At 38.9% G+C, this 26,905-nt stretch overlaps 1 long non-coding RNA gene across 1 annotated transcript; it reads left to right on the top strand.

The window, feature by feature from the left end:
• The first annotated feature begins 891 nt into the window (after nt 1–891).
• On the top strand, nt 892–18,491 carry LOC118909669 (uncharacterized). The gene is made up of 4 exons (XR_008999172.1): nt 892–993; nt 4,696–4,789; nt 16,919–17,041; nt 18,325–18,491. It is a non-coding gene; the product is annotated as an uncharacterized LOC118909669 (long non-coding RNA).
• Nucleotides 18,492–26,905: the final 8,414 nt, after the last annotated feature.

The raw sequence follows: 26,905 nt of genomic DNA on the forward strand, positions 1-26,905 counted from the left end.
CAACTTGAAGAATTTCTACACACAGCAGCTCCACAAATAATGGACATATATTCAATTGATGCTATTAAGTTTCATTTTGAACAAGATATTCTGTCAACAACTAGCTTTTACGAAGGTTAGAAAGATACTGTTGATAAACATTCATGGAATTTGTGCTGGAAAAATATATTTGTAAAATTATGTTAATAAGAACTGACCAAGTTTAATAAAAATTATTAAGTATTTTCACTCAACCTAACCATATGACTCACTCTAACCCTCAGCCATACCAGCCTTGTGTCAATGTTTAGAGGAATTTCCTTTGTAGTAATACTACAAATGACATCCTAGAGTCCCAGACATTTGAGACCTTGAATTCTTCCTAATAAAATGATTAAAGGTACAAAATTCTTCAAAAAAAAACAAGGATGGTACCAAACTGTGTTACATTAATCTTACCAATAACAATACTCATTTTGGACAACACAGACAAGACAAAAATGTCCTCATGCTTTAAAAGATGGATGTACAAATATCCCTGAGATTCGGGAACTGTTTTTCATGACAAAACCCAGATATGGAAAACCTACAGCATTTAACCACACCTCATGAGATGCTATGGGCTTCTTATCCTAGGAGGGAATCAGGTTCTCTTATGCTGAGCCAGGACTGTGGGAACCTTAGGCCATTCCAGTGTATTTCTCTCCAGCTCCCTCCGTGGACTACATGGTCTTTCAAAGAGTCTGAAAGTATCAAGTACTCCTGGAATTATGCCTGCTGGCTGGTGGGACACCTCCTGAGAACTGGAATGGGACAGCTCAAAGTGACCATCTGTCATTGTCCTTTATATTGACCATCATAATAAATAACACACTGCCAGCTGTGTAGCCACAGCAAACCAGTTCGCCATTCGTTAGTGCCCACAGAGTTAGGGCTAACAAAACAGCCTTGGATTTTCTTTGGCCCACCGGTGGGAATCTACGCCATTGCAAATACACCGGATCAATACCAAAGGTGAGTCGGGACAATCTGTATCTATATCTAAGATAAATAAAATTTGACCTGGCTTCCTATGCTTTTAAACAAAAAACTGTTTCTTCCTCTCCCTAAGTTAGTTCCCTGAGAAGATGGAAGTAGTTTATCTCAATGCTTCTATCTGTTTTCAAGATATATTATGTATGCTAAGATATCTGGCTACATTTTGATAATGTTTAAAACATTATCTGGCTACAGTTTGATAATGTTTTAACAGTATTGCTACAAAGGAAATTCCTCTAAACATTGACACAAGGCTGGTATGGCTGAGGGTTAGAGTGAGTCATATGGTTAGGTTGAGTGAAAATACTTAATAATTTTTATCAAACTTGGTCAGTTCTTAACATAGTTTTACAAATATATTGTTCCAGCACAAATTCCATGAATGTTTATCAACAGTATCTTTCTAACCTTTGTAAAAGCTAGTTGTTGACAGAATATCTTTTTCAAGATGAAACTTAAGAGTATCAATTGAATATATGTCCTTTATTTGTGGGGGTGCCTTCCATTATTTGTGGAGCTGCTGTGTGTAGAAATTCTTCAAGGTTTTCATCTACCCTATTAACTGGGCATTAAGTTTCATTGCTGCTTTTATTTTTCACTGTGTGTATGTGTACATGCCTACTGAGAGAGCTGTCTCACATTTTGTGGTTTGCAGGTATGATGACATTGCAACCCCAGGGATTTGGCATTGAACTCATTTTGCCTCTGACTCTTTTGTCACCTTCTTATAAGATACCTCTGAATAAGGTCACATTTGCTTCAAAGAGTGTTAGACTTCCACTACCTTCAGACTTTCAAGGCTATGGAACAAATATCTGGAGACATTTTTGTTTTTCACAACTGAGAGATGGTGGTGTTACTATGGGTGGCTAGCGGGTAGAGAACCAGTATTACTATGCAGCCTATAGGGCACAAGATTGCCTCCCACACAAAGAATTATCTGAGATGAAATACAAACAGTGCTAAATTTGAGGAAGCCTGCTCTAAACTGATGAAGAAATCAAAAGAAAGGACATGAATTACCAATACCAAGAATAAGGGATGGAATCCTACAGACATTAAAAGGATAAGAAAATATCAGGAACAACTTTGTGCCGTAAATTTGCCTGCTGAGATGAAATAACAAATCCCTCTAAAGACCCAAATAACCAGAAGATGACAAATAAAAATCTGAAAAATTATATATTTACCAAAAAAAATGAATTTGTAATTAAAGATACTTCCAGAGAAATTTAATTATAAGTAAAAATATTTTCCAGTCCCAGATGGGACTGTTAAAAATCAACAAATATTTGAGGAAAAAATAATACCAATTCTGAACAAACTTCTTAATAAAATAGAGGAGAAGGAAACATTTTTCCAGTTCATATTGTGTGGCCATAATTACTATCATATCAAAACCAAATAAAGATTTCACCAGAAAAGAAAAATACAGACTTATAATAGCATCCAAAAAATTAAATGAAAGAGGATAAATCTAGTAAAATATATTCAAGTCTAGTAAACCAAAAACTAAAAATAATTGCTAAAAAATTAAAGAAGACAAAAAAATATGGAGAGTCACCTTCATGCACTAGAGGGTTCAATATTGTTCAATGTTATTTCTTGTCTAATTGAGCTATAGATTTACTATAATCTCAATATAAATTTCAGGAGCTTTTTAATAAAAATTCACACACTTATTCCAAAATTTGCATGGAAATGCAAACAACCTAAGCAAAAAGCATCTAAAAAAATTCATTGACTCATACTACCAGATTTCAAGGCTCACTATATAAAGTTATAGTAATCAAACCAGTGATATTACCATAAGAACAGATATATAGATTAATGAAACTAATAAAAACTTGAGAAATAAATGCATACATATAAGCTCAGGTGCTTTCAACAATGATGTCAAGGCAATTCAACAGAGAAAGGGAAGTCTTCAATAACTGGTGATTAAACAACTGGTGTCTGTAGTGGGAAAAAAAAGATCAACTCTCACCTCACATCATAACGAAAAGTTAACTTGAAATTATCAGACCCACATATAAAAGTTAAAACCATATTCTAGAGGAAGATTATAAGAGGGAATTTTCAAGATCATAGGATAGGCAAAGACTTTATATATAAAACAAAAAACCATGAGCCATAAAAGAAAAATGGATAAATTAGACTTTATCCACATTAAAATCTTTACTCATTTGACCTTTGAAATACACTGTCTGGAAAATAAAAAGGCAAGTCACAGACAAGGAGAAAATATTCAATATGTACAACAGTGGACTTGTATCCAGAACATATAAAGAATCTTTCAAATCAATAAGAAGACAAACAACACAATTAAAAAGCTTGAGCAGACATTTCATGCGCACGCACACACGCACAAACACACACACAAAAGACACAGAAATAACCCACACATAAAAGGATACTTAGATACTTAACATCTTTAGGCATCTTGGAAATGCAAATTAAAACCACAGTTAGAAAACTCCTCACATCTATAGATTGGCTAAAACTAAAAAGACCAACAGACCAAAGAATTGTTGAAATTGTGGGGCAACTGGAATTCTCATGGTTTGCTAGTGGGATATAAATGAAACAACTCCTTGGGAAAAACAGTTGAGCAGTTTCTTACATAATTAAACATATACATTCCATACAGTCCAGCAATTCCTCTCTTAGATATTTAGCCAAAATAAGTGAAAGCATGTTATTCCCACTCATCTGACACCAAATGCCCTGGTGTATTTGTTCCCTTCATATATGTATAACAGGAACAATATTATACACAGCAGTACTATAACTCCATTCGGGTTCCCAGACCTGATTCCAAAGTGCATAAGCATGTGAAAGGAGGTCTTCCCGCACATACTAATACCAAACAATTCCAGAACACCAGCAGGGTGTCCGAGAACTCAACTCAATTCTGATGCCTGGAGAAAGCACCAGATTCCCCAGGTTAAGGGCTCTGTCCTATGAAACTACCCCCCCTACCCCTTACTCTAGATGCCAGTCCCAAGCCCCAGGCAGTTACCTGTGCTTCTGACCTACCAGCTACACAAACTGGAGTTTCCAATTACCTCCCCCTTAGGTTCAAATAATTTGCTAGAGAGGCTCACAGAACTCAGGAAAACACTTAAGTTTACCAGTTTACTTAAGGATACCATAAAGGATACAAGTTAACAGCCAGCGGAAGAGATTCATAGGGCAAGGTCCCAAATAAGGGAGCTTCTATCCTCACGGAGCTTGAGGCCTGGCTCATTACCATGGGGAGGTGTTCTGGCTCCCCAAGAGCAGAAGCTCTCCCTGACCAAGAAGCAGGATCCCAGAGAGAGTGATGAGCTCTTCTCAGGGGATTTTGTGAGGGCTTCATTGCATAGTCATGATTGAGTAAATTATTGGCCCTTGGCTGATTCAGCCTCCAGCCCCTGCCCTTGGGTGGGGGTCCAAAAGTCTCTCATTAACATGGCAAAACACCCACTTCACCTTTAAGACTTTGCAGTATTTTCAGGATGACCAATGTGTATTTCTTATGATTCATTATATTGCACTCTTCAGAGACAATTATTTAAGAAGTGGGCAGATTTATCTCACCTGCTACCTTCTAAGGGTCACCTAAAGGTATGCTTATCTAGCTCCCCATGGTTCAGCATCTTCTTGTTACTAGCTGTTTCTTGGTCTTCTCTCTAGGCTAAGGTATCTGCCAAATGCTCCACTTGCAGAGTACACAGATGCTGCGATGCTGGAAAAATCCTTGAAGCAGAGCCTCCCTGAGTCCATAAAGGTGAGAATGGGGCATTCTCAGGGAAACAGGGGTTGCATATTCCAGTAACAGGGGTGGGAAAGAGAATGAGCTTTTACTGAGCATCTATTGTGTGGCAGGAACTCACGCTGCTTTTCATTTAGTTCACACTACCTCTTTGTAAGGGGGGTATACTGTGCTCATGTCCCGGAAGAGGAAACAGTAATGTGACTTGCCCATTAGATATTTTTAAATGGCAAAATAAAAAAAGTCTCTGCATACTTAAAAACATCTCTTTGTTTACTTCTAAAACATGCCGCACAATGACATTGGGAATTCTTCCAGATTTCTCTTAAAAAGGTTGATCTAAGTACATACTAGTTTTTCAACATTCATGCCCAAGAAGTTAACCACCAGGTATGTTCTTGGAACATGTAATGGTTCAAATCCTATTTTGTTGACCCAAAAGATTGTGTATTATCCATGGAGGAGACCTAGAAAAATGATCATATACTATTCATTATTCTATTGCAACAATATTTTTGTTGCAAAAGGGGCTGGATTTATGCATATTTTAATTCATTTTTCAATTTAACATTCAGGGGATTGATGAAACAAGTAACTGTCTTTTTAAAAGCCCCTTTTCCACTTAAATATAGATGCTCAAGTCACATGCAACTATCCAGCACCAGTGCCAACAGGGGCCTCAGGGCCCAGAACAATGACAGCATTGAAGAGCTAGTAGCAATTAATGAGCAATAATTGCCTTTACTTTATCCCAGTCACTGGGATACTCATATAAACCTCAAAAGTCCCCTATAAGGAGGGTATTGCTCTTCTCCTTTTGTAGATGATGGATCTAAGGCCAAGAAAATTTGAATACCTTGCCCAACTATTTACTGCTGAGGCCAGGAATATAATCCACCTACCATATTTCAATTCTTCTTAGCCTACCCATGTATTTTGAGCAAAATTGGCCCTCAACATCAGATGCTTAAGAATGAGGAGAAACTGGACCACTCATACATTGCTGGTGGGAATGTGAAATGATACAGCCACTTTGGGAAAACAAATTGTGAGTTTCTTTAAAAACTAAAAATGCAACTATGATACAACCAAAAATTATGCTCCTGAGCATTTGCTGCATAAAAATACAAGTTTATGTCCACATAAAAATATATATACAAATGTCTTAATAACCTTATTCATAATAACCAAAAAACTGGGAAAAATCTAGATGTCCTTCAAACAGTGAGTGGTTAAATGAACTGTGGTACATCCATACAATGGAATATGACCAAGCTATAAAAAAGGAATGAACATTTGATACCTGCAAAAATCCAATGACTCTCCAGAGAATTATGCTGAGTGAAAACAGCCAATCCCAACAATTACATGCTGTATGATTACATTTATATAAAATTCCTGAAATAACAAAATTGTAGAAATGGAAGACAGATTATGGTTGCTAGTGGTTAAGGAGGAGGTGGTGAGTGGGGGAGGTAATGGGTAATGCATCTTGACTATATAAATGTTGGTATCTTGGTTGTGATATTGTACAGACAGTAGGTCTCTTTATTTTATCAAGTTCACTTGGTAAGTAACAGAACCAGAATTTTACCCCAGACAAGTTAACACTTAAAGCCAAATACTAACAAATTTATGCTCCTCCACTTGGCACAATGCCCTGGACATTGGTCAACAAATACCATATAATTTCCATTCCTACTATTCATTCTTATCCAGAATAGGCACCCTAATCCTCCCATGGGAGTTAGGCTGATGACAGTGACATCTTATTGGCTCTGTAGCTAAAAGGGCAGACCCAGAAGCTAGCCTTCCTGAATCCGTGCCTGCCTCTTCCACCGACAAGCTGTATGCCCATGCCATATTGCTTAACCTTTATATGCTTCAGTTTTCTCATACAAAATGGGAATAATGAGAGCTCTGATCTCTTAGGAATATTGTCAGGATGAGAGGACTCTATGCTGAACTGGTAGAACTCTTGCCTTGCACACAGAGAAGCTATGCAAATATTAGTTATTATTTCAGATAAGACAATAAATCACAATGGGGCAAACTATGGATACATGTTTCCCTTATTTGAGCCTAATATTTTGAAAGACTAGTTGTAACTTGGGGTGACATGAATACATTCACCTCCCTCAATCTCAACCATTTGTAAACTATGCTTTCACTGTGGGGAAGAGAAAGGTAAGCTTTCTTCTATAGGTATATTATATGATTTTATTTTCATTTACTAGAAAGAGACAACTATTCCTGGCCTTTGGTTACTATGCCCTTCACTTATTGGTAGGAAATCATTTAACCTAACCAAAGGATAATTTGAAAATATGTATTTAAAAGCCTTAAACATGTAGATAATTTTACATCCAGCAATCTCTCTTCTAAAAACTTTTCCTAAGCAAATATCAGGGACATATGCAAAGATATATGCAAAAAGATATTCCTTAAAGAGTCATGTGTTATGTTTAAAAATTGGAAAACTCTGGAATGCCCATTATGAGAAAACAAAAAAATGAATTAATAGGGCACTTTTACCCATCCCTCCCACTAAGAACAGCTAAAAACCCTGGGCATTATATATTTTTTTAAAAAAACATAAAAACTCTGAAATGTGGAAAGAAAAAGGTTGACTGATTAAGTACCTTTAGATTCAAGACCAGCACAGTAGTGAATTAATTCCCTAGGTTTTCTTTTACTGCAATTATCTCAGACAAGGTGCTGAAAAAATGCAGAAACCCAAACATACAACCATCACAGACAAAAGAAATCCCAAGAAAAAAACCTCTCTTTAGCCAATAGAGCAAGAAAGAGGCAGCCTATTAAGACAGAAAACTTCAAGCAATAACTGTCTACTCCAGCCAACCACCACAGAAAAACTGAAGCTCTACCTGCTATCTCAGCAAAGGTTCAGTGGGAAGCCTGGACTTGCATCCCTACCACAAGTGAGGAAGCACCTCTCTCACAGTCTGCGCTGATGGTGTCCGAGGAGGCTTAGTGCGGAGTCAGGACTTACATTACCAACCGGCAGTAAAGAAGAAGATACACACCCCAACCATGGCATCAGTGGAGCAGTGAAAAGGTACCCAGTTCCTCCAAGCCAGAGCATCAGTGGAGGTCAGGTGGGAACTGGAACTCCCACCCCCAGAGTAACAAGGAGTCTCAGACTCTCCCTGGTATCGATGGAGGCTGAACAGAGAACCTGGGCTTCTATCCCCAGCTTCCGGTGAGGAGTGCCCCCTGATTTCCTCTGCCAGAGCAATGTTTGAGAAAGCCAACCAAGCCAATTACGTAAGATTCAGGGTCTCATAACATACTGTCCAATATTCCAGTATTAAATTTTTAAAATCCCTTGTCGTTTAAGAACCAGGAAAATCTCAACTTGAATGAAAAAAGACAGTCAGCAGATACCAACAACAAAATGATACAGATCTTAAAACTGACAGATTTTAAAGTACATCATAAAAATGTTTTAATGAGCTATTACAAAATACTTGCAACAAATGAAAAAATAGAAAGTTTCAGCAAAGAAAGGATGCAAAGAACCAAAGGAAAATATTAGTTCCAAATATTATAACAGAAATTTTATTTTTTAAATTGATGATGGGCTCAACAACAGAATGGAGAGGACAGAGGAAAGGATATATGAACCTGAAGATAGATTGATAGAAATTACCCAGTCTGAACAGAGAGAAAATATATTGGAGAAAAAAAGAACAGTGTTTCAAGGACATATCAGGCTATATCAAAAAGTCTACCATTTTTGTCATTATAGTCCCAGAAGAAGGAGATAGAGTGGGATTGAAAGAGCATTTGAAGAAATAATGTCTGAAAATCCCCCAAATTTGACAAAACACATACACAGATTCAATAAGCTGAGTGGAGCCCAAACATGAAAAACCCAAAGAAATATGTGCCAACAGATATCGTAACCAAACTTCTGAAAACTAAAGAAAAAAAAAATTTGAAAACGAGAGAAACAATACCTTACTTTCAGGGAAAATCAATTTGAATGGCAGATTTCTCATCAGAAACCATGGAAGCTAGAAGGAAATGAACATAGTTCAAGTGTTGAAAAAAAAACCTGTCAAACCAGATTCTAAGCCTAACAAAAATAGCCTTCAGGAATGAAGGGGGAATCAAAACATTCTGTGATGAAGGAAAACTAAGAGAACTTGTTGCCGGCAGATCTAGCTTAAGGAATAACTAAAGGGAGCTCTCTAAGTAGAAAGGAAGTAATAAAAGAAATCTTGGAACATCAGAAAAATAGAACAATGGAAAGTAAAAATATAAATACAAAAGAATTGCCTTCTTTTGAGTTTTCTATACCATATTTGACTGTTGACACAACATTATAACACTTTCTGGGGTGGTTATACAGAACCTTATTATAACTGGAGTACGGTAAAAGGGATGTCAATTTTGAAAGAGGTGAGGGTGGGTTTGACTATAAAAGGGTAGCTCTTCTTGGTAACTCTATCCTGATTGTGATGATGGTTACATGAATCTACTAGATAAAATGTCATAGGACTATCCACACACACTGTACCAATGTCAGTTACCTAGCTTTGACATTATACTATAGTTACTTAAGGTTTATTATTGGGGAAAACTGGATGAGAGTAGATGGGACTCCTTTGTATTATCTTTGCTACTTCATATGAATAAGCAAAAAGTTTAAAAATAAATATTGGTTCATCCATATCATAAAATGCTAGACAATCACTGAAAATCAATTTTATTTATTGAAAAATAAACATGGCTAGAATGCACTTATTCTATATGGGGGAACCATATTCCAAAATTATATGTATCTGAAATTTTTCATTTTTGTAAACTTTGTTGTGTATGTACATGACTAGAAGAAAATCTATTAAAGATCTTAATTAAATTCTATAGTTGATGAGTTCATAAATTTTGTTCAAAACTTTTATTGGTCTGAATATTTAATATGTGAATATTTTAAAAAATATATTTATTGCATCAAAAAACTAGAACCTAAAAACTGGCTAGCAGAAATACTCATTTTGTACCTTCTGATCATAAAATTCTATTATTTCATTGAAACAGTCTTTGTCCTGATCAAGCAAGGCACTCTGCCTCCCTTCCTAACAAGCTGATCCTTTCTCCTCATGCTGCAGGTTCACGGAACTGTCGTCCACATAAACCAGGGAAACCCATTCAATCTAAAGGCCTTGGTGGACAAGTGGCCTGATTTTAATACAGTGGTTATCTGCCCTCAGGAGCCGATAAGTTACCATATGGAGAATGAATATGCTTCTATGTTCACATTGGCTTATAGCCTACCATGTGTCTGGCAATTTGGTAGACTCTGGGGATATAAAAGTGAATCGTAGGTAGATTAAGACCCTATCCTCCAAAAGTATACAGCTTTGGAGGAGCATATAGGTAAACCCACAGATAAATTACACCAATGGAATTAAGTTAAAGAAATAGTACAGGTAGAAAGCTAATTAAAACTGTATGTGATATACTTCCATACTCACTCATTGCTTTATTTTGTTTTCAAAGCAGGCCCCAAACAGATTCCTGCTTATGTTGAAGACCAAACACACTGTTATTTCCTGCATCTAGTTGATGGGAATAGAGGCAACCAACGGAAGGTTGTGCTAATTTAAGATTATGCTGATGGCATAGACAAGAGACTGATCTTAGTTAAAGATACAAAAGGAGCATTTCTCATGCTAGACTTCTATATTGTAATAAATCAGACCCTAGTTCCATCTTTAACTCTGAACCTATGAGAAAAAAACATTCCCAACCTTTAAAAAATAACAATTTTGAAAATATACCAACTCATTAATGCTATCTCACAACTTCTCATTGTGATACTGTCTTCCCACTGAGATGCTGCATAGTATTGTAAACTACTACCATCAATAAAGTCAATAAAACAGGACATAAAAAAAAAACTGTATGTGATAGAGGTTGGAGGAAGAGGGTCATAAATGCTTCATAGTAGAAATGTTACCAAAACTGGATGTTGATGAGAAACAAATTTTTTTTTACATGGTGGCAGGGCAAGAACAGAGAACAGGGTATTCAAGCAGAGAAAATGACAATTGTAAGGCGAAAGGTCTGAAATAACAGAGTGTATCAAGGAAAATTAAGAAGCAAAGTGGTTGGAATTTTTGGTTACCTATCATGCAATAATTTTTAAAGCTCAGTGAGATTCAATAGTTCAAACATTTCAAAAATAGAAATGTATAATTATACTTTAAAATATCAAGTAAAAATATAAATGCATTAATATAACAAATTAAACACATTATCATTTTATATAACATATAGAAATGAAATTGGTCAAAAATATTATTCAAAAATAATAAAATTATCTGAAAATGAAGACATTTAGTTATCAATAGATACCTGAAATGAGAAATATTTAAGCCACTTTTAAAAATGGGATTCATAAGGCTTTATGACAGATAACTGACATACAAGGTTGTGTAACTTTTGAATGTACAACATGAATATTTGATACACTTACATATTGCAAAATGATTACCAACATAGTTTCAGCTAACACCTCCACCATGTTACATGATTATCATTTTTTTTGTGGTGAAAACATTCAAGATTTACTCTCTTAACAACTTTTAAGTATATAATATAGTCATATTGATTGTAATCACCATGCTGTACATTAGACTCCCTAGAACTTACTCATCTTAAAAGTAGAAGTTTGTACCCTTTGACCAATATTTCCCATTTTTCCCACCCTCCAGCCTATGGTAACCACTTTTCAACTCTGTTTTTATGATTTTTTTAATTCCACATATAAAAGACATCATACAGTATTTGTCTTTCTCTTTCTGACTTGTTTCGTTTAGCATAATGCCCACAAGGTCCATCCATGTTGCAACAAATGGCAGTATTCAATTCTGTCTTATGGCAGCCATAAGAAAGAAATGTGTATATATATCACATTTTCTTCATCCATTCATCCATTTATGGGCACTTACGTTGTTTCTATATCTTGGCTCTTGTGAATAACACTCTAATGAACAAAGAAGTGCAGATACCTCTTCAAGATCCTATTTTCATTTCCTGTAGATGCATATCCAGAGTGGGATTGATGATTCATATGGCTGTTCTACTTTTATTTTTTGAGGAATCTCCATGCTGTTTCCATAGTGGCTATACCAATTTACATCCCCATCAACAATGCACAAGGGTTCCCTTTTCATAACATCCTCCCCAATGCTTGTTTTCTCTGGTCTCTTTGCTGAAAGCCATTCTAACAGGTATGAAGTTATATCTCATTGTGGTTTTGATCTGCATTTCCCTGATGACTAGAGATATCAAGCACCTTATCATGTAAATGCTGGCCATTTGTATGTCTTCAGAAAAATATCTATTCAATGCCTTAGCCCATTTTTTAAAATAGGATTGTTTGCTTTTTTGCTATTAAACAATGTGAGCTTTTAAAATATTTTTGGATATTAACTCATTTGATATATGATTTGAAAATTTTCTCCAATCTCATAGATACCTCTTCATTTTGTTGATTTCTTTTGCTGTACAGAAGCTCTTTAGTTTGATATAGTCCCAATTATTGAGTTTTGCTTGTACTGTTGGTGCCATATCCAAAAAATCATTGCCAAGACCAATGTCAAGGAGACTTACCCATATATTTTCTTCTAGGTTTTTATGGTGTCAGTACTTATGTTCAAGTCTTTAATCCACTTTGAGTTAGTTTTAATGAATGGTGTAAGATTAGGGTCCAATTTCATTCTTTTGTATGTGGTTATCCAACTTTTTCAATACCATTTTTTTCTGTTTTTATTTGTTTCAGGTATGTTTTTTATTTCCCTTTTGATTTTCTTCTTTGACTCATTGGTTGTTCAGAAACGTGTTGTTTAGTATCAATATATTTATTAATTTTCTAGCTTTCCTCTGTTACTGATTTCTAGGTTTATACCACTGTGATCAAAAAAAGATACCTGTTATGATTTCAGTCATCTTGTATTTGCTAAGACTTGTTTGTGACCTATTACATGATCACTCCAGAAGAATGTATTGTGTGTGCTTGAGAAGAATGTATATGCTGATGCTGTTGGGTGGAACGTTTTGTATGTATCCCTTGGGTCCACTTGGCCTAAAATATGATTCAAGCCCATTGTTGTTGATTTCCTGCCTGGATGATATATTCATTGTTGAAAATAGGGTATTGAAGTCTCTTACTATTATTGTGTTGGCTTTTTTCTCCCTTCAGATGTGGTGTTAATATAATATATGTAGAGGTTCACCAATATCCAGTGCATACGTAAGTGTTATATTTTCTGGGTGAATTGACCCTCTTGTCATTATATAATGGCTTTGTCTCTTGTGACTATTTTTGCCTTAAAGTCTATTTTCTTAATATAAATATAGCTACCTTTGCCCTCTCTTGGCTTCCATTTGCATGGTGTATCTTTCTCATCCCTTCACTGTAAGCCTATGTGTTTCCTTAAAGCTGAAGTGAGTCTCTTGTAGGCAACATGTAGTTGGTCTTGTTTTTTTATCCATCCATCTGTTCTATGTCTTTTGATTGGAGAATTCAATCCATTTGCATTTAGAGTAATTACTGATAGGTAGAAACTTACTAATGTCAACATATCGTACTCAGGTATTTTATAGTTTCCTTGTTCCATTCTTTCTCTCTTGTGCCTTCTTTCATGAATTAATAATTCCAAGTGAAAAGCTTTGATTCCTTTCTCTTATCTTTTGTAAATCTACTGTAGATCTGTGCACTGTGGTACCTTGAGGCTTACATAAAATATATTATAGCTGTAACAGTCTACTTTATTTTGATAATTTAACTTCCATGACATATAAAAACTCTACCCTTTTACTCCCTCCTTTTTATGTTTTTGATGTCACAACTTACATATTTTATATCGGGTATCTATTAACAAATTATTGTAGCTATAGCTATTTTTAATAATTTTGTCCTTTAACCTTTATACTAGAGTTCAGTGGCTAACACACTGCATTACAGTATTAGAGTATTCTGAATCTGATGATATGTTTACCTCTACCTGTGTGTTTTCTATTTTCATATGTTTTCATGTTACTAATTAGCATCTTTTCAGTTCACCTTGAAGAAATCCTTTCAGCATTTCTTGTAAGATAGGTCTACTGATGATAATTCCCTCATCTCTTGTTTGTTAGGTAAAGTCTTTACCTTGCCATTACTTTTGAAGAACAACTTTGCTGGGTAAAGCAGTTTTCGTTGTCAGTTTTTCTCTTTCAGCACTTTAAATATATTATAACATTCTCTCCTGGACTGCAAGGTCTCTGCTGAGAGCCTTCTGGGGATTCCTTTGTAAGTTAAAAGCTTGTTTTCTCTTACTGATTTTAAGATTCTCTTTTTGTCTTTAATCTTTGTTATAATATTGTGTCTTAGGGAGGCTCTCTTTGAGTTGGTTTTATTTGGTGGCATATGAGCCTCATAAACTTGGATATTAAAATTTCTCTCAAGATCTGGGAAGTTCTCAAAGATTATTTCTTTAAATAAGATTTTTGCTACTTTTTCTTTCTTTTCTTCTGGAATTCCAGTAATTCACAAATTGTTCTTTTGATTAATATCCCGTAGATCACTTCTTCACTTTCATTATTTTTATTTCCATTCTTCTAATCAGGTAATTTCAATTGATCTGTCTTTGAGCTCACTTATTCTTTCTTCTGCTTGGTTTAGTCTACCTACTGTTGAAGCTCTCTCTTGAGTTCATCAGTACTGTCATTGTATTCTTCAACTCCAAAATCTGTTTCATTATTTTTTATGCTTTCTGTCTCTGTGTTGAACTTCTCATTTTGTTCTTGTATCATTGCCCTGATATTGTTCAACTGTTTATCTTGTTCTCTTGTATCTCTCTGAGCATCTTTTAAAAAAATGACTTTTAATTCTCTGTTGGGAAATTCCTGGATCTTCATTTCTTTGGAACCAGTCACTGGAGGCTTACTATATTCCTTTGGTGGTATTATGCTTCCCTGATTCTTCATGATCCTTGTAGCCCTGTGTAGGTGTCCACACATCTGAACAAGCAATCACTTCTTGAATACTTTATGGATTGACTTAAGTAAGGGAAGATTTTCACCTGTGGGTGGGCCACACTGGAGTACGCTGTGACCCCAGGTCTAGTGGTGCTAGGTACTCAGTACAGGGGCATGTGGTGGCGCTGGGTCCAGGGGAGTTATGATGTCTTTTTGACTCAGGCCACTGGGGTCCACAACTTTGCAACTGTGTGATCCTCAGTGAGCACTGAAAGGTTGTTGGGGTCCTCACTTGTGCCTCCAAGTCCAGTGGCTATGGATCAGGGCAGGTAGCAGTGGTGGCGGTAGTCAGTAGTGTACACACATGCACCTGTGGGGGCCAGCTGAAGATGACTGTGTAGTAGCAGGGCCAGTTGCAGACACACACATAGTGGTGGGAGCCTGAGCAAGCAGCCAGGGCTGGGGCCAACTGTGTGCACTGGCAGCTGGGCTCTGGCTGTTGACATGCCTTACCATGGCTGTTGAGTCTTGCCACAGGTTCACTGCAAGGGAGGCCAGTGGTAGGGTGCAGGCTGGGTGCATGCAGCTGACTGCTGGTGCAGTTCCCTAACTCTAGCAGGGACCCATCAGCGAGAGAGTGAGGAGTGATTCAGGTGGCAGGCACTGACATCAGAGAACACAAATACCTGTGAGGTGAAAGCTGGTGAAATCTGCAGAGGGTCCACAACAGCTGCGCTGGCCACTGGTTTCTTCAGTGGTAAAAGCTTCTGGGTTTGTCTGCATAGTGAACTGTGGATCACTCCCACTACATGGCTGCTTCTGGCAGTCCCTGCTTCCTTCTGTGTTCCTAGCCATCTCTATACACCTCAGTTCTGCCAGTATGGGTGAGATGAGACAGAAGGGGGACTTTCACGTGGGGCCCCAAAAAGCTGGGGAAGCTGGTTGCTCACCCTGCTCTTCCTTTCCTGGCGATGGAACTCTTTCTAGTTGGGGTGCTCCCTCCTGGCACTGAGCAATGCCAGCTTGGTGGATGGGATGGTGGAGGCAAAATGAAGCTGTCTTCTCATTTTGTGAAGTTAGTCTCAGGTTTTTTGTTCTACTGTGTTGTGACATCCCTTAAATGGACTCCAGAGCTGCCCCAAAGCTGTTTTTGTTCATGGAAAGCTGTCTGGTTGTTAATCTTTGTTGGTTGGGGAGGTGCAGAGGCTAGAGTTTCCTACACTACCATTTTGGTGATATCACTCTTCAAAGTTTGACCAGTAGGATCTTTGCTGAGTAGGATGTTTATTTTTAATATTTTCTAGATATTATCAGAAAAAAAGCTTTCTGATTCTCCACTGGTTAAAGTGAGTTCTCCAATTTATCTATTCCTCCATCTTCAAAAAATCCCATGTCAGGTTTGATGTTTTGCTAGATATATTTGAATGAGTATGTTTGCTTACTTGTCTGTTTGATGGAATTAGAGTTTGTTTAACAAAGGTATATTTCTAAAAAGAAAGCATGTCTAGTTCTTCATCCTTTTCTCAGCTTTATCATTTATAGATGGATACTCAATCCTGTTACCTGTTTCAGTTTTAATAAAGACATGTTCACAACCCACGTGTTCTAAAAAATCTTTGCATTAGAGCAAGATTTACTCTTTTGGTCAAAGATTTTGCTTGTCAATTGCCATTTTACGTGAGCCGGTAGGACTAAATTAGTCCCAGTCCCAGGTCTGGCTGTTGATGCTGGCTTTGTCCATGCTGGTTGTTGACAGGACTGATGGAAGTGGATTGGTCAACATCTAGAAGTCCCAGGTTCTGAGGAGCAAAAAGAGAAGGCAAACCTCAGGGCACCTTTTAAGCTTCCTACTGAGTTTTATGGGAGTAGAGAAAAATAATTTTAAGAGGGTCATTTTTGTTTGATATGAAGTTTTAAAGCCATAGCTGAGTTAGGAATAGTTTTTGTTCAGGACATTTCTCAGTATTAATTGAAAAAGGGAGCCTTTGACTTGACTTTACAATGTAAATAATTCCTAAATTAAGTTAATACACCAATAGAAAATACTTATATTTTAGTGTCTAAAAATATCAGTGGCATAATGGAACGCTGAAAACTAATATGGCAATCCCTAAGTACAAACATTTTGGTTGATTCTACTTTTCCCAGTCCAAACAGGAGATGACAGATGATCTTGATCACTACACCAATACTTACCAGATATCAAGAAATGTCAGGAACTCCTTGGCTCACCAGAAGTCATCAACTGGAAACAACATTTGCAGATTCAAAGTAAGGGGACTGGGATGTGTGCTGGCTGCTGGGATCTCCCATGCCTACATCTGTAAGGTCGCTTTTCATTTTGAACAATACCCCTGCATCCCATGTATCTTTACTCTAAGCCCCACTTAGGCTGCTGTCCATTGTTCATCTCAGCTGCCGCCACCCTCACTATGAGTTAAACTTGAGGACTGCAATGTTTACATAGGAAATAATGACTGATATGATTTCTTAATAGCTAAGGAGCCATGATTTATTCTCCAGGATCTGTTAGAGAGCATGAGTATGAAAGTAGAGCTTCCCCTCTGGCTCATTTCTGCTTTATCATTCTGTCACATTTACAAAGGAGGAATTTAAGTGGTGAAGAATATGCTCTCTGGAATCAGACTACCTAACATTGTGACCTTGTTGGGCCTGTGACTAGCTGTGTGATCTAGGACAAGTAACACCTCTCTGTAGGTCCGTTTTTTTAATGTATAAAAATGAGGATTACAATAGTACCCAAAACATAGAGCCTTTTATAAGGATTAAATGAGACCTTAAATGAGAAGCACTATGCCTGGTTTTATAGGTTAGGTTTTTAAACCATCCCAGAATAGTGACTCAGAACAACAATCATTTTTTTAACTCACAATCTTGTGGGTCATCAATTTGACTGGACTTGGCTGGGTGATTCTTCTGCTGGTCTCTCTAGACTCCCTCCTGTGGCTGCAGCCAGTTGGGGGTTGTCTATGAGCTGGCAGGACTGAGTGAGGCCCGATCCCCAGTCTGGCAGTAGATGCTGCCTTTGTTTGTACGACTGGCTTTGACTGTGCTGGTGGAAGACGACTGGTCAACATCTAGAAGTCACAGTTCCTCAAGAGCGGAAAGAGAAGGCAAGCCTGAGTGCACACTTTCCAAGCTTCTTATTGATTCACACTTGCTACTGTTCCATTGGCCAAAGCAAGTTTCATGATGAAGGCCAGAGTCATTCTGGGAGGGAAAATCAGGGCAGGGAGGAAGGAGCAAACCGTGACCACTGCAGCAACAAGCTACCGTGCTGAACGCACAGCATTGCTCGAGAAATGTTGGTTATTATGTTTATACCTATCTCCTTTGATAGTAGAGACTCTGCTGTTAGATATTCAGGAATTACAGTGGTTTCCCAATTTTACATTTAAAATATGTGAGAGTGATTTAGCCATGACTGAACATGAGTTTTGATGACTCTTAACCCATAAACCTTCTTGTCGGCTTTTCCCTGACATTGAAATGAACAGTGATATCTCTTATGATTCCTCATTTTCCCCATCTAGGTACACAGTCCAAACAGGATGAAGTGATAGAAAGTCTTGTAGCTATTAAAGCCTGCAAGGTCATAAAAACACAGTGCTTTCTCTATGTGGTTTCTGAGGCATCAAAGAAATTGGCTCTTTCTCTGCTGAATGCAAAGAAGTTACCACCCAGTGGTGGCAAACACACGTCCGTGTAAGTCTGAAGCTGCCCTGCATGACTTGTACCTCTCACTACCGAACCAGTCCATTTTCTAGGACTGTGACAAAAATCACTACAAACTGGGATATCATAAAAACCACAGAAATTTATTCTCTCATAGTTCTGGACACCAGAAGTCCGAAGTCAAGGTGTCAGCAAGCCTGTGTTCCTTTCAAAGCCTCTGGGGAGAATCTTTCCTTGTCTCCTCCAGCTCCGGTGGCTCCAGGCGTTCCCTGGCTTGTGGCCTCATCACTCCAGCCTGTGACACTCTCTTCACATGGCCTTCTATTCCATCTGCTATATGAACATTTGTCATTGGATTTAAGGCCTGCTAGACAGTCCAGGATGACTTCACATTGAGATCCTAAATGTGTATCTACATCTGCAAAGACACTTTTTCTAAATAAGTTCACATTTTCTGGTTCCAGGTGGACATATCTTTAGAGCAGACACACCACTCAACCCACTATATCTCTCAACATCTCTTCCAGCTTTTGCTCTGGCCTCCTTATGATCCATTTTCTGCAAAGCAGCCAGAGTAGTCATCTTTTTTTAAATGTAAATTAGACCATGTCCCACCCCTGCTTAAAAGATGCTAATGCTCCCCACCTCACCTTGAAATAATTCTGGACTCCATAACAGCCCTACAGGAGCCAGCATCCATCCACCTTCCAGATCTCATCTCACCTCTTGCTTATTCCCTGCAACAACACAGGCCTTCCTCCGGGTACCTGATCATCACAAGCTCAGGCTCTTTGAATCAGCTCTTCCCTCTGCCTCAGATGTCTTCCCCTCACCACACCCAATCTTTACACACATGACTTCTTCTGTTATTCAGGACTGCTCACATGCCACCTTACCAGAGTTCTGGCTAAACCACTTGACCTAAAGTCACTTCCCAGTTATTTTCCAGTTTTTTTTTTCAAGCACTTATAATTATTTGAAATTAGCTGATTTAGTTGACTTATTTATTTGATGTTTGAATCCTCCCCAACAACTTTGCAAACCCCACAAAATCAAATACCTTCTCTGTCTTGTTCATTGATCAATCCTCAATAGCTTGAACAGTGCTTGGCAAATAGTAGATACCTAATAAATATGGGTTTAATGAATTCACTGCACAGAACCATTTTCATTAAAGAGAATTTAAACAAATTATATTTTCCCCCACTGATATGCAGTCTAACAGTGAATAGAATTAACAACTGATGGGGATTTGAGCTGGAGATGCCCCAGCCCATGGCCTATATGTTAATATGCCTGGAAAAGCATTGTTCTTATTATAACATACTACAATCTGGGAAACACCTCCACATCTAGAATCTTTCTTTCCTTTTAGCATTTTTTAAATTGAAGTATAGTCGATATACAATATCTGTTTCAGATGTACAACATAGTGATTTTGCAATTATCTCTATTTGTCTGCACTGTGAAAAAGACAGGATAGGAGACATCATCCCCATTTTCCTGACAGAAGGCCGGCTCAGCTGATAAAATAGCTTGTTTAGGTCACGTAGTTGGTTGAGGGCATAACTGGGGCTTGAGTCCAGATCTTCTAGTTCACGCTGTGGGCTCTTCCCAGGACACTGTGTGGAGCCCCTTCACACCACTGCAGGGTCCTTCAGACTTCACTGGGCTGTCACTCAGGGGCCACCTGCTCTGCACATCACTGCCCCTCCCTGGACTTCAGCTTTCCCTGACACCTAAGCTCTGGTGTCACTGCTTGCTAGCATGTGCTTCAGGGCACTCGTTTATTTTCTCTGAAACTTTTTCCTTCTGTGGAAAATAAGGGTAAGAACACCTGATGTTTCTAGCTTGGAGGGTTTAGACTGAAGATATATGGAATTATTGCTGCTAATTTCTGTGGGGTGCTTACTATCTGCCAGGTAGTGGTTCTAAGCACCTGCGTCCACTGGCTCATTTAAGCCTCACAATGACTCCATAAGTGAGATGTGATGACCATTCCTATTTATTAGATGAGGAAGCGAGAGACAAAGTAATCAGCCCCAAATCACACAAGTAGTCAGGTTATGAACTCAGGCAATCTGGCTGTAGAGCATAAATTCTTAAGTATGCTCCTGTTTGGCTCTCAGGACAATTTGGGAGGAAGTGAATATAGGACTTCACAGCATGTGTGATATATTATGGGTTGTTTTTCCCCTTTGTTTCCAGGAGCAACCATGAAATGTTTAAACTGTCATCCTTGGATGTTACCCACGCTGCCTTGGTGAATAAATTCTGGCATCTCGGTGGCAATGAGAGGAGTCAGAGATTCGTGGAGCGCTGTATCCGGACCTTCCCCACCACCTGCCTGCTGGGGCCCGAGGGGACCCCTGTGTCCTGGGGCCTGATGGATTTCACAGGAGAGATGCGCATGGCTTACACCCTGCCGGAGTATCAGGTCCAGGGTCTCATCTCCCATGTCTTCTACGCCCACATCAAAGCTCTGGACAGCCTCGGCTTCCCCTTGTATGCCCATGTGGACAGCGCCAACCACGTCATGCAAAGACTGGGCAGCATCCTGCATAGTGCCCCCCTGCCCTGTGACTGGAACCAGTGGCACTGTGTGCCTCTGTGAGGCAGCCCTGGACACACGAGCGTTGGGTGGGCAGGGCCTGCAGCTGCAGGAGCACATGGGTGGATGAAGAGGAAGAATAAATTGTAATCAAAATCAGTAGTAATGGAATAGATGCTAATCTAAGCTCTTGGGAAACTGATGGGTGGTGAACAGGACAGCCTCTGTCTCTACTTTCAAATACCTCCCGGACTTCCCATAGTTTCCTCAGTACAAAGCAGGCTGGCACCCCTGCTGCCCAGCTGGTACGGCTCCCACATTTCCAGGATCCTTGTTCACACTTTTGTAATCAGTTGCATGGTTTCCTATATTGTTCTTCCTGCAACTCCTGGCCCATTGACCCTTGCCAACTTGCTGGAAGAATGTAATACTTTGTGGATTTTATGATTTTTTCCTCTTGCTTTCTATGGCTTTTTTTTTTTAATTGCCTAGAGAGTGGCCTTTCTTTGCAAGATCATCTTTTCTCTCATCACTCCTTAAGCCTTCTTAAGCCTGTATTACAGTCACATGAAATATATGACACATATGCACTATAAACACATATATATGGTGCAGCAGACAAGACTACAAGAAAAAAACTGACTGGTATTAATATCTCCTTTGGCAACTCCTACCTCAGGGAAGAGATACTGACCATGCTTCTAAAGGCTGAACTTCTTTAATCCCTGTCCCTCAGTCCCCACATCATACAGTCCTTGTTTGGTTGTGGAAGCTTGACCCGCGAGGTTGGTGAAGGGAGATGAGCATAGAGAGAGCAGGAAGCGGGAGCTCCCAGGCCCAGAGAGGTGGGCACGTATTTTCAGGAAGAGCAGCTGAGGGAGGCTTTGGAGGGGAGGACTGGGGTCTCACTTGGCAGAAGTGCCCTTCTTTGGGATACCTGATCCCCCTGCAGTGTGGGTGATGGTCTTACAGGAGTCTTGCTGACGGTGGGGGCCACCAGAGGAAGCATCTCTTGAGTCTTCCTAGAAGGACTGTCCCAAGAGTGCTGAAGGAATAGCACACGTGTGAGGGAGAAAAAATGAATGTCACCAGTTGGAGGCTTAGGGCCACCACAGCCCGATCCTTCAGCACATCAGAATAATAGCTGTGCTTCTTATACCTGAAGACCAGCTAAAACAGCAGCCCCAGAACTGCCTGACACCAAAGTAGGAAAAGGCCTCGTGGCACTTAGACAAAAAAACACCTCATGAGCCCAGGAAAAGAGAGACACTGTTCCAAAACAGATCATTTCAAATTATGAGATGGGGCTGAAGTCAGGTAATAGAATCTTCTGGAAAGCAAGGCATCCTCAGGAATGTGTGTTCAGGGAGGCAGCCCCTGGGGAGCAGAGTAAGGGGGTGAGGTATGATGATGCAGGTTACCCAAGTCACTGCATAAAACCAATCAGGCTTGTTCTCCCTTTGACATCATGTTCAAAGAAGCAAGTGGACTGTAGGAAAGTTTATTTTACTGGTGGTATGAATTCGCATCAAGCAGCTATATTCTAATTTAACTTGTAACTCTGGGGGAAAATATTTTCCCAGACTGGGGCAAACTACCTTTGAAACTGAAATCAGTCAAAGGGAGAAATAAAGTGGGAGAAGGCTGTTTATTGCTTACAAGCAGTTGTCCACTTCTGCTTGCCCATGTCACTCATGACCTGGCTGCAGAAAAAGGGACCCTACCCAACCTCTCCGGTCCAGATATGCCCTCCCTCCCCCTTGCAATCACCTATTGATATGGAGATGCCCTAGGGCCAGATGAGAGAGTCTGGAAATATTGCAGTTTTACCCACAAACCCATCCCTAATTGTTAGCTTTATAAGGATTTTCACCAATTTTTTCATTAACATAAAGAATGATACAACAAATATCCATAGGATCCACAAGACAAGAAATAACAAGCATTGGCAAGGATATGGAGAAACAGGAACCCTCCTATACTGCAGGAGGGATTATCAATTGGTGCAGCCACTATGTAAAGCAGTGTGGAGGTTTCTCAAAAAACTAAAACTAAAAATACCATAGAGCCCAGCACTTCCACTTCTGGGAATTTACCTGAAGAAAACAAAAATCACTAATTCAAAAAGATGTATGTATTCCTGTATTTATTGCAGTATTATTTACAATAACCAAAATACGGAAGTAATGTAAATGACCATCAAGAGATGAATAGATATAAAAGATGTGGTATATTTACAGTGGAGTATGATTCAGCCATAAAAAAAAGAGTGAATTCTTGCCATTTGGGACAATATGGAAGGACCGTGAGGGCATTATGCTATGAAATAAGTAAGACAGAGAAAAAGAAATTCCATGTGATTTCACTTATATGTGGAATCTTAAAGACAAACAAATGAACAAACAAAGCAGAAATAAATTCATACACATAGAAAACAGACTTGTGATAGCCATAGAGGAAAGGAGGTGGGATGTTGGATGAAATACGTGAAAGGGAAACAGCAAGAATATTTGGTATCTGGAACTGGATGATGGTTACATGACTGTACACACATTAAAATGCATTGAGCTGTGCACTAAAATTTGTGCATTTTATATGTACCTCAGAATAAAAAATATTTTAAAATAAATAAAACTGAAGATAAAGCAAAAATAAAAGGCTGTAATAATTAAATAATAAAGATTAAAACAGTCTTATCTAAATTTGCCCCCTGAAATGAATATCAATCCTCACTTTGGAAGCTTGCCCTAGAGAGACTTCTAAGGAATCCAAATGACAGAGGATAGCAGGGTCTCTGATCTCCACCTGCCTGGAATCAAAACCTGACTGCTTTGTCCAGTTATGCAATCCTGGCTGAGTTCTTTAATCTCCCTGTGCCTCAGTTCTGTATCTGTAAAATGGGGCAAAAGATGCTAATGCATTCTGTTCTTGGGAAGATTAAATGAATCAGTACATGTAAGCCTCTTAGGACAGGGCCTGATGCATAGTAGAAACTCACTAAATGTTAACTGTTACTATTATCACTCAAGAGCATTACATTTTCATTGGTTCAATGCAACACTCCAAGACTTGCAAAACTTCTCAGCTAGAAAGTTCATAAGATGATAAAAGTGTCTTCGCTGTGCAGACCACATGCCATAAGAAAAAAAAAGGCAAGGTATCTTCTATTACATGTTATGCAACAGGCAAGGTACAAAGTGGACTTAGATATCCTTTTGAGGGATCCTCTTCCACTAAGATCTGCTGGCAAAGATTGGGCTGCCAACCAGGCCCTGGGACCCAGAAGCCCTACCTCTGGGGCACCCATTTACCACCTCTGTCTGAGATCTCTTGGAGGCTCCCCGCTGGTTCTACAAACAGGCTCTGATGCCTCCTATCAAAGAAATGGAGGTTCAAGTGGGGGCACCCTTTGTCTAACAATTTGATAGACACATTGTTGCATCTCCTAGGAATAGGCCCTCTGCTAGGTGTTGTGCAGGCCCTGGGAAGAAGTCAGCCTGAATCCTGCCCTCCAGCTGCCGACAGGCCAGCAGGGCCCTCGTCCTATGAATTCATCATTAGGTCAAAACTAAAAGGGTGGTCAGTGTCATAAAAGACCTTGAAATAAATGCTGAGGCAGATCTGAGAAAGAGAAGGTGCTTACCAGCTTTCAAAACTACTCCAGAATTTCACAGAAGGCCTGACCTGTTCATTTGATCTATAATTATTGAAGGATTTCCCACCAGTAACTTGTATGGTTTTTTTATGTACTCTTTGCAGAACATGTTATAAAGTACAGAATTATATCCATGACCCCCTGTTACTAATATTTTGACATATTTCCTTTTGGTATGTTTCTAGGCATGTTTTTCCACACTGAGACCATTATCATATGTTTCTTGCTTTTCTCTTAATATTATATCCATTTTCTTAAGCTGGTCAAACCTCTTTGCATCTTTTCTAAGTGACTGATCATGATCATGGATATTGATTGTGGAAACTGTGAATTACTTAAACATTTATCTCATAATTAATATTTCTGTAGTTGACCATTTCCTCTGTTGATAGTCATCTTAGCATATGAACATTTCTATGAAGTTTTGATTATATCCCTAGGGTCAATCCTGAAAAGAGACTTACAAAAATGGTTTCGGTTTTTTAATGATTGCTAAACTGACCTCCATATAGGTGGCACCAATTTGTACTCTTAAAAGGAGATGAGAGCCAGCGTCTCACTATCTTGGGCTGGTACACTTGAAAGCCATCAGGAACTCCTTCCAGAAGTTTGTAGAATCAACAGGAGATGACACAATGCAAAATACCCTGTTCCCTTTTTTCTAAGCACTCACTAGGATTTCTAAATCATGAGGACTGCTTGGCCCAGAGAATGAGAGTCCTATTCCTTCAGCCAGAAAACAAAGTTAATTTTATTTTTAAAATATCACTCTGTCTGACACACCCTCTGACAGTTTCCTATGAAACTTACAAAACTTAAATTTCAAGGTTGCTTCCCTCTGTTACATTTTGTCCCTTGCCAGGTGGCAATGGGATTTGCACAGGGAGTTTGGAGATCCAGCTAAGGGAAGAGTATGTACCCACACTCATTTCTTTCTCTCTTCTACTATGCATGCTGCCTGTATAGCAGCTGGACCTCAGGCTCACTCAACCCTTCAAGAATCTCCTAAATAAACTCTGCAGAAGGAAAGCCTGAATTCTCTTTCTAATCTGTGTTGAAAATGACTTTACAAGATCCTCAACATGTAAAGAGCCCAGCAAACAGAAGACAGACAAAAACTGTAGGGCAAAAAAGAAAGTGTAAGAGAGGTTTGCCAGGCAGTTAATTCATAAAAATATTATGCTATTATTTTGGATTTTGTAATGTGGTATTAGCAACACTTGTCACTTCATTTGTAGCCATTTCTTTCTTAATTCAAACAAATTTGGGCTGCTACTCTGTCACACTTTTGTATTTTTTTTTTCTTAAAGGAGACCCTCCAAACTGACTAAGCTTCAGGAACCCCAAACCTTGGATCTGCCCCTGTTTGCCTGCCTCTAGGGTCTTCGGTCGCTTGCTGAACCCCAGCCACCACAGCGACGCCTCTCTGCCAGCCCCATTCACAGCCAGCCTATTGCACATTCCATCCCCTGGAGCTTCCCGACGTTCTGGGCTTGCCTCAAGTGCCAGGATGCGCAGCAGCGGCTTTAGCTCCTCCTGTTGCTACCCAAGAAACAAAGCTCACAACTGGGGAGCACAGAAAAGTTAATTCCCTGTGGGCCAAACTTAAATCAATGGAAAATAACAGAAGGAGCCAGAAGATAAATCTCTTTCCCTTTCTCCCTCCAATAGATGATCTGGGCCAACGTGTCTCCATACAACCTGTCTGGAGTGTGACCGGCAGTGCTAAGCATGGGCTGTTATTTCCTTGTGTTCTTTGTGAAGGTGGGAGGATGGGGCGAGCATGGTAATATGTCACCGTGTATTTGTTGCCCGTCCTTTTCCACTCACACTCGTTACCCTCACTCTCACATCCTAGAATTGCATCTCCCAATAAAGCACTAATAATGCACAAGCCTCACCAGAGGCTCTGTTATCTAGGAACCCAAGGTAAGTCAATCATACACTGTGTTACTCAAAAAACGCAGAAGGGGAATATATCCCAAGCCACTAATAGTGATCTTTAGGCAATGGTGTTGAAAGGAGTTATTACTTTTTATGTTATATACTCTTTTGTAATTTAATGTTACATACTTAGAATATACTTGTCTAATTAAGAGAGGAGTTATTTAAATTTTCTTTATTTTGTAAGAACACTGTATTTACAATAAAAATAACTGGAGATGGGAGAAAAGTAAAGCAACTGTCTTTGCGTCTTTAACAAAATATAGACAGATTAGATAGGTAGGCAAAA

This window comes from Manis pentadactyla, chromosome 9 (assembly GCF_030020395.1).
Source record: "Manis pentadactyla isolate mManPen7 chromosome 9, mManPen7.hap1, whole genome shotgun sequence".
Lineage (NCBI taxonomy): Eukaryota > Metazoa > Chordata > Mammalia > Pholidota > Manidae > Manis > Manis pentadactyla.